This window comes from Rhinopithecus bieti, unplaced genomic scaffold, assembly GCF_001698545.2.
Source record: "Rhinopithecus bieti isolate Rb0 unplaced genomic scaffold, ASM169854v2 scaffold_64120, whole genome shotgun sequence".
Classification (NCBI taxonomy): domain Eukaryota; kingdom Metazoa; phylum Chordata; class Mammalia; order Primates; family Cercopithecidae; genus Rhinopithecus; species Rhinopithecus bieti.
In genome coordinates, this window is record NW_016824553.1 from 278,331 (window position 1) to 287,704 (window position 9,374).

General features: G+C 53.5%; 2 pseudogenes across 1 annotated transcript; both read right to left on the reverse strand.

The window, feature by feature from the left end:
- Positions 1 to 462: 462 nt before the first annotated feature.
- On the reverse strand, positions 463 to 7,745 carry LOC108522289 (uncharacterized; annotated as a pseudogene).
- Positions 7,746 to 8,182: 437 nt separating this feature from the next.
- LOC108522309 (60S ribosomal protein L17 pseudogene) lies at positions 8,183 to 8,833 on the reverse strand (annotated as a pseudogene). Its single transcript, XR_001883422.1, has one exon. The product of XR_001883422.1 is annotated as a 60S ribosomal protein L17 pseudogene (transcript).
- Positions 8,834 to 9,374: the final 541 nt, after the last annotated feature.

Here is a 9,374-nt window from a genome sequence, read left to right on the forward strand (position 1 = left end):
AAATGAACATAAAACAGTTTCAGGAATAAAAGAATGATTTCTTTTTTTTTTTTTTTGAGACGGAGTCTCGCTTTGTCTCCCAGGCTGGAGTGCGGTGGCCCTATCTCGGCTCACTGCAAGCTCCGCCTCCCGGGTTCAGGCCATTCTCCTGCCTCGGCCTCCTGGTAGCTGGGACTACAGGCGCCCACGACCTCGCCCGGCTAGTTTTTTGTATTTTTTAGTAGAGACGGGGTTTCACCAGGTTAGCCAGCGTGGTGTCGATCTCCTGACCTTGTGATCCGCCCGTCTCAGCCTCCCAAAGTGCTGGGATTACAGGCGTGAGCCACCGCACCCTGCCAAAAGAATGATTTCATGCAACTACATGGGAGGACACCACGCAGCAAGCACACAAGATTCTGCAAGAGACACAGCCAAGGCTGCGTACTGCCTTCCCTCAGGAGCCTCGCACAGGAGGAGGCCCTGCTAGAGGCGCTGTGAGGCCCCCCAGGGGACGCCATGTCTCCTAAGGCCCAGGGATACAGGCCTGGGGAGACACAGCCCAGCATGCCTTACCTGAGCACAGGTGTGCCACAGTGGTCTCCTGTGGGCCCTGCTGGCTCCTCCCACTTGCCCCTTCCTCTTGCTTGATCCAGGCCAGGACTCCTGGGGGTGTTTCCAGCTGGCCTGTGTCTAAGGGAAAGAGGAAGAGGCCCCGAGGGCAGCAGGGGTCATGGGGCATCTTTCCTCTCATAGCCTCTGTTGGGACCACGACCCCAAAGAGACTCCCAACAGAACTGTAGGTACCAGCAAAGGCACAGCACATCCTGGGGATGTGTGACATGGCAGCGAGGGGAGCTTGGCCTGTGAATGATGGGCTGTGAGCTGTGACGGGGATGACCAGCCATCTTCCAACGCTATCCACCCCGCTTCAACACTAACAGAGCACTTGGTGTCTTCCTGGGCATGTGGCCACCTAGACTCCAGACTTGTTGCCAGGCCTCCCTGTAAGGAGATGTGCCCTGTGGCTGGTCTGACTAATGGATGTGAGGGCGCTGCCTCCTCCAGCTATGGGATCTTTGACACTGGATTCCGCCTCTCTGTGCCTCCGTTTCTTCATCTATGATATGAGGAAACTGAGAGTTGGAATAAGCTTAAATGGGTCAATGTTTATAAAGTAAACATTGCACGGTAAGTACTAAATGTCCAAGAAACCAATGTGTTTGGTTAAAGGGAAAGGCATCAACTAAAAGGAAAAGGGAAAGGGCACCCCCACCCCCAACCCCAGCCCATCCCCTTGCTTCCTTCAACAGGGCCACGGGCATGGTCGCGGGCCATCTCGGACCACAGTAACAAGGCCTGGCCCCAGGAAAGGTGGAGCGATAGGCTGGAAGGAGCCTGGGCCTGTGAGCTGCCAAACAGCTCTGTTGGGAGGGAGACCACCCCCTGCCACGTGGAAGCTGCGGTTTTGGTTTCGTTGTTTTCTTCCGTCTCTGTTACAGCAGCCAAACACAGATCCTACAGTGCCCTCAGGTGGGTGTCCTTCAAGCACTGGGCGACCTCACCAATCTGTGCCCACCTCTAAGGCCTATCTTAAGATCAGGGAATAGTTACTGCTCCTCTTCCTGCTCCAGGCTTGACACAGGGTAGGCACATTTTTTGTTAAATAAATGGATGAATGGAGAACATTCCAAGACAGCCATATCTAACTGCTGTCCAGTTGCCCAATGCTGCCAGATTTTATAGCCAGGGCACAGCCCACTTCTTTCTGTCATATACAAGGCACTTCTGACACAGCCACTCTGAAGACACCAGCCCAGCCCGGTTGCCACACACCAGGCTGGCTTCACAATTAACCAGGGCCCTGGAAACCATTTCAGAGAGGAAGTTGATCAAAATGTATCAACGCAAAAAGATCCTTAAGACATATTGTTGAGTGAAAACAATAAACTGCAGAAGATATGTAGACTATATCTGTGTGTTCTTAACCCTTGTGTTTTTCTACAGTACACACAAGTATGGACATGCATGAGAAAATAGCCTGAAAGGTTATGCAGCAAAATCATAACAGTGGCTACCCTGGGAGGGGCCTGGGGTTGGGCGGGTGGCCAGCAGGAGCCGCTTAGCTTTGCCCATGACCTCCACATTGCTTAGTAAGAACGTATTCGTGTAAGAATCTATTTGCATAATCAAAACACAGACACTTTCAACGGCCAGAGGCGGGGCCCGAGTGGGTCACTTTCTGTTCAGAGGGATCTCTGAGCCTTGATCCTCAAACTAACGACACCAGAATCACAGGAGGAAAGTGTTGAAAGTTCAGTGCCCAGACCCTGCTCGGACCTAATGAATGAGCAGCCCATTTACACTGCTTCTAGAATTCTGGCAGGAACAGCCTGCCTATGGAAACATCCAACAGATAAAGCAGTCATGCACCCACACCATCTGGGGCCTGCAGGATTTCTTGCACCCACACCGTCTGGGGCCTGCAGGATGTCTTGCGCCCACACCTCTGGGGCCTGCAGGATTTCTGCGCCCACACCGTCTGGGGCCTGCAGGGATGTCTTGCGCCCACACCGATCTGGGGCCTGCAGGATTTCTTGCGCCACACCGTCTGGGGCCTGCAGGATGTCTTGCGCGCACAGACCGTCTGGGGCCTGCAGGATGTTTGGCGCCACACCGGTCTCGGACGCTGCAGGATGTCTGCGCCCACACCGTTCTGGGGCCTGCAGTGCATGTCTTGCCCACATGTCTGGGGCCTGCGATACAAGGGTTTTAGAAGCACGCTTTTAGGAGTGAGGCCTTTAGTCGCTGGGACGGTAACAAGCTCTCTCCTGGAGAATCATGGAAAAGCTTACAGAGAGTGGAAACAAGAAGTAACTCCTAGAATGGCGAAGGATACCTAGACTTCAGGTGCAACCCTAACCCCCCTGAGCAGCCCTCCATTCTCCAACCCCATTGCTTCCTTTGATGCTGCCTTCAGTGCAAGCCCAGCGCTCATGGGCAGAGTCGTGCCTGGGCTCCTTTGGCCAGGGCCCTGCCTGCTGCTTTGCATCCCGCTTAGCGCTGGCTCAGCCCTGGGGGACTGTGGGGCACCGGCAACAGCCTCATGGAACACTACCCCAGTCCTGCCACCACTTGCTGTGGGGGGCCAGCCCAAGAGCCGGCGGTGGCTGCAGTGCCTGGCCCAGCTCCCGTCCCTGCACCACAGGGGAGCAGCGTTGGCCAGGCCTGCTGCTGTAGTAGCTCCTCAGTGCTGTAGTAGCTCTCAGTGCTGTAGTAGCTCTCAGTGCTGTAGTAGCTCTCAGTGCTGTAGTAGCTCTCAGTGCTGTAGTAGCTCTCACAAGAGCCACACTCCGCCCAGTTGACCTCTCGCTCAGGGCTCCCCAGCTCAGGCTATGTGACCTGCATCCTGCCACACCCCGCCCCTTACGCAACCCTGCTTTCTCTGTGGTGCCCCCATCCCCTGCAGGTGCCTGGAAATGCCACTTTTAGCCTTGGACCTACATGCCAGCCACTCAGTACCCTTGTCAACTCCCACCTTCTTCCCCACTCTAGGCTCACTGTGACTTAATTTACCTCCTCAAAGAGTCTGCTTCACAGGGGAGCCTTCCTCCCCAAATCTAAGAATCTAGAAAGCAAGGAGCAGTGTCTTGGCATGACCCGCTGTGTTCTGAGCAACCAGCTCCAGGGTTCCTGTCCTTCAGCCAGAACAGTCCCACCATCCCCCATGTTATATGATTCTGGTTGTCACTGGAATAAAGGGTCCTCGCCTTAAAAAAATGAAAAATAAAAAATAAAAAACTGTATTCTGATCCAATGCTATTATTTGAAAAATGGAGAAAGCTGAGCTCCTATTCTGGTTCACCATTCATTTAATAATTATTTATTATTTATAATCCCAGTACATGCCAGGCACTGTGTAAGGTGCCGGAGGAGGGGGATATTACGGCAAGACTCAGTCTCTTCACCCAAGGAGAGGAAGCAGGAATTAGGCTGCAAAGCGAGGAGGACCCGCACGCAGGCACCAAGGGCCCTGGGAGCAGACGCAGCATCAGGGCAGGTCTCACGGAGGCCGCCAGCCTGTTGCTCCTCCCGGGACCCTGCACGCACCACGACAGCCTGCGTCAGGTTCCCTGGTATCTGCTACGCCCTCTGCCCTTCCCCTCAAGCCTCCAGAGCGGTCTCAGGCCAAGTGACGGCTCCAAAGGGACATGGAATGTGGGAAATGGCCCAGGTCCTCTGGGTGTCAGAACACCCAGGCCTGGCCCTGACCGCCAGCTGTGAGGCCCAACAGTTCACTTCCCCCCACCTCTGCCTCTGTTTCGCCAGGGGGGCCTCCTGACACCAGATGCCCTTACCAGATGCACGTAGAGAGGTCCAGGTCCGCCCACACCCTAAGGGCCTCAGCAGGGCCCGGGCTCTGGCCCCTCTCCGCACTGGGCAGGCTGCAGCTGCCTGCCCGGTGTCCTTTCTCCACTGGCGCCAGAAGATCTGGCTTGGTGGTGGCCCGGCCTGTAGGGAGGAAAAAGGCAGTGGCAGGGCCGTCCTCCGCAGTCCTGGAAAGGAGGGTTTTCTGCCAGGCTTGGAGCAGGACTCACTCCCTCTTCAAGGCATGTGTTGAGGGGCATGGAGAGTAGGGTGGGCAAAGCCTCTCAGTTTTCGTGGACTAGAAATAAGTGCCATGAGACCAAGAGAAAGGGTTCCCATCCATTGCCCACACAGACAAGTCACCTAGTCCAGACAGACGAGGAAACTCAGGCCCGAAAATGGGGCTGGCCATTCCTGGCAGTCAGGCTCAGGCTTCCTGCTGCCCTTCCTTCCACGTGCTTCTCCTTCCCCGCCTGAGGCCAGACAGCCTCGTCACCCTGCCTCCCACAGCACACTGGGACCCTCTTCTGAAGGAGGAACCTCTGCAGCCAGGCAAAGAGAGGGAAGGCACTGTGTTCTGGGCCTCAGCCTCCCAACAAGGGGAGAGAGTGGACAAAAAGCCAACGGCTCACCTGCCCAAAGCAGTGAGAATTCCAGGTGCACGCAGGGGAGCTTGGGAGTAGGGTAGCTACAAAAACCCATGTCTGATCGAGTCTCACATGAAGACACACACCTGCCTGAAGGACCGAACTTCCCAGGGCTGGCCCTCGTTTTCTGGACCTGGGACATCCTTAAAAGCAGGCCAGGGCCTGGCGCAGTGGCTCACGCCTGTAATCCAGACACTTTGGGAGGCCAAGGCGGGCAGATCACGAGGTCAGGAGATCGAGACCATGCTGGCTAACACAGTGAAACGCTGTCTGTACTGAAAATGCAAAAAATTAGCTGGGCGTGGCGGCGGTCGCCTATAGTCCCAAGCTACTTGAGAGGCTGAGGCAGGAGAATGGCGTGAACCCGGGAAGCGGAGCTTGCAGTGAGCCGAGATCTCGCCACTGCACTTCAACCTGGGCGACTGAGCAAGACTCTGCCTCAGAAAAACAAAAAGAAAGCAGGCCTGGCCGAGCATGGTGGCTCACGCAGCACGTTGGGAGGCCAAGGCGGGCGGAACACCTGAGGTTGGGAGGTCGTGGCCAGCCTGATCAACATATATAAACCCCATCTCCACTAAAACTACAAAATGAGCCGGGCCTAGTGGTGCATGCCTGTAATCCCAGCTACTCGGGAGGCTGAGGCAGGAGAATCACTTGAACCTGGGAGGCGGAGGTTGTGGTGAGCTGAGATCACACCATTGCACTACAGCCTGAGCAACAAGAGCGAAACTCCATCTCAAAAAAAAAAAAAGCAGGCCTACAGTCCATCCGTCTTTGCTCAGCAGGAATCACCTGAGAACTCAGTGTGCACAGTGCAGCTTGGGAGTCCTAGGGATGCAGATGTAAACCAGGGGAGGCCCCAGCTCCCCAGGAGCAGACAGGCTGGCAAGCCACAGGTGTGCACGCAGGAGCAGCCTCTGGCACCATGCAAAGGGCAGGACAGCAAGGAGCAGATTCCAGTTCACTTACTCCATGAGACCTGGGGCAAGTCACATAACCTCTGCATTTCATCACATAAAACCTCAAAATGAGAATGACGGATACCTTCTACCTGCCTGAAGACAGAGGGCTGAACAAATGATCTCTACATGCTTCCTGCTCTCAGATTCAGAAGTCTCGTGTGATTGAGTAAAGGAGTAAAACCAAGGTGTGGAGGCCCCCAGAGACCAGCCTCTTACCCAGGGAGCTCAGGGTCTCGCAGCTCCCCTTCACAACACGTTTGTAGAGCTCCTTCTATGAGTCCTCCAGGCCACCACCCTGCTGCTCTGAGAAATACCCGACCGTGTCTTCAGGAGTCACGGGCACCTGGAAGTACAGGTTGCCTGCACCAACCATGAGTAACAACCATTTCAGGGAGCAGCCAAAACCAACTCCAGTCTCCTCTCCCTTCCCCCGAAGCAGTGGGCATCGCAGGCCAAACTACTAAGCAAATGCAAACTCAACTCCATCACAACGCCTTCGGCTAAAGGGCAGAACCAGTGACTAATGGGATTCATGATCGGGACTCCTGGGTTCTCTTCCCCTCTCCCAGGCACACATTATCTCCTACTTGTGCCAGTCCTCACTCTCAGAGATCATGTACAACCACTGCTGCACAACCATTTCTCTCCCAACAAACCCCATTCCATCTTCCAAAACAGACATTTTTCTGTGTCACAATTTCTTCTGACATTTTTCAAGCCCTTGAAAGTCAACTGGTGACTGCCTTGGATGCCCAGAGGTCAGGCTTTGGGAGCCAAGGGGCTCCCTCCGCTATGCATATGGTGACCCTACAGAATCCAGGCAGGGCCTCTCCACCCACACCCAGCTCCTATACCTTGGGGGCCTCCCCCTTGCTGCCCAGGGGCAGCCGCAGGATCCAGAAGTTTCTGTTGCACAGCAGGTTCTCCAGCTGCCTCTGCAGCAGCCCATACTTCTGCAGCAGAGTCCCCAACATGGCCCACTTGCCCTCCAGCCTGAGCAACAGTTTGGTTCCCAAATTTCACAGCCACCTTCTCGCAGTCAGCCAGCTTCTTCTCGGCTGTCCGTGTGCGTCCCTCTAGGCTCTGTAGCCAGGCAGCCTGGGGTTCCATCTTCTCCACCACCTGAACAGCAGCCACGATAGCCAGAAGGCAGACCTCTGCAGATCGGATCTGGGCCTCTCCCTGGAGGTCAGTCTGCATATACCAGTCCTGTAACCAGACACAAGTTGGTGAGTCAGCCACCAGAAGGACAGCAGCCCAGAGCCGTTACCAGACACAGGAAGGTCAGGATTCTCCAGAATGGGGGAGACGTCTTCTGAATGCCAGAGGGCCTTACTGGTCAGACCCGCAAATAGACCCCACCTAATAGTCAAAGACAGCAGACACTGGACCCCACAAAGCCCCCATGAGAAGAATCCTGAACCAAGACTCAGGGGCAATGGAAAATGACATAACCAACATTACTATCATAAATGAATAGAGTGGATCCCAGCTCTACCACTCACTGCCTCTATTAGCTCAGCCCATTACTCAACCAACTAGGGAACATGGCCAGAAGCAGGAGCCAAGAAATGGTGAGAAGCCCAAGTTCAGAACACCTGCCAGGGGACCTGGGGTCCAATGCACACCCAAGCAGCAATCTGAGTCCTCAACTTCTTCTAGAACAAGTCCACACACCTTAGTGGGCTCAAGGGGAGAAAGGCCTGTTGTTCTGCCTTGGCAATCTCTAAGGCCCATCCACCCTGACATCTACTGGTGTGACTTCCTGCCCTGCCTGATACCACATCCCCATGATCCAGGTGCCTTGTCAACCAGCCCCAGGATGGAGACCACCCTCCTAGCTGCCAGGCAACAGGGGCCAGAGAAAGTTGAAAGCAGAAAAGAAAAGAACAAGGAAACATGACAAGGAATACCCTGTTCACAGGAGGCGGAAAATGTATTGTGTATTGCTGGAAATAAAATTTTAAATCCAGGAATGCCTCAGTGGGGAACAGTTGAGGTATAAAGGGAGCACTCCTGGAAATGGAACTCACCTAGAACTTAACTCAGTGCCTCTCCTGCCATCTGAATCCTGCACAACCTGAGGTCAAGCCGCATAACTTATCCAAGGTTCTGTGTTCTCACTCACAGGGATATCCTAACTTCCTTCACTCCTAAGGTGGCTGTGTGGATGGCACACACTGAAGATATGAAAAAGCACTCAGGGTGTATGACATTAGCACGGTATATTCTTTTTTTTTTCCTTTAAATTACATTTATTTTAATGCTGAATTTACTCCCGTGCCATAAGTTTTGTTTATTCAGTTTCCTCTGGGATATCTTTTTCTTCTGGGCAACCTCCTCTTCTGGTTTAGGAACAATCTGTTCCTTTTCAGTAAGGATCATCTCAGTGTGGCAGGGAGAGCTCATGTATGGGTTAATCCGACCATGAGCTCTGTAGGTCCGTCGGCGCATTTTAGGTGCTTTGTTCACTTGGATATGCTCGATGACCAGAGAATCTACATCTAAACCCTTAAGTTCAGCATTACTCTCTGCATTTTTAAGCATGTGCAGCAAAAATTCAGCACTCTTTTTGGGCCATCGACCTTGTGTCCAGCCCCACTGCTTGGCCTGGGCACACCTGCCAACTCCACCATTGTAACGTCGGAATGGTACGCACTGTTTCTGTAAAGTGACATCTTTCAGATACTTCGTGGCTTTTCGAATATGCATACCCTTGATGGCCTGGGCAGTTTCACGAGTGTTCTTAAAGTGAACACGAAGATTGGAACCTCTTGATTTGCATGATTTCGTGGGGTTCTCCGGGTCAAGTGAATAGCGAACCATTTTCACAGATTACCTCAGGCCACTTAGGGAAAGAGAGCACGTTATATTCTTAAAAACAAATATAAAGGCTATGGACCAGTGATCTGAATGTGTTAAGAACCAGAGACTGATTAATCTAATTCTGTGCAACTGAGTTTCTCAGAGACCTCCCCAATAAACATACTCAGCAAAGTGTCCCACACATACAAGTACCAGGCACCAGATACCTGGCCTTTTCCTTCCTCTCACACCATAGCTCGCCATCCTCAAGTCTGGCCTCTGTCTGATACAATGAAGTGGAGCCCAGAGGAGGCAGCACCGTCTTCAAATTAGGGGCTAACATCCTCACCTCCCTGCAATGCCCTGCCACAAATGTGCCACCCAGGAATGGATCCAAAACCACTGCAAAGCTATTTATACTAGGAGATGGCCCCTCTACCTTTAAAGACCTATGAAAATCTCAACAGTTCTTATGCAGGCCAGCAAGGGCCTAGGTCAAGCCTGAGTCTGAAGCCCCTAACCAAAAGTCCTCACAATGCAGATCCCCTCAGCAGCAGCCAGAAGGACTTGTCAGGGAATTTTGGAAAGAGTGGGCAGGCATCAGAATCCTCCTGAC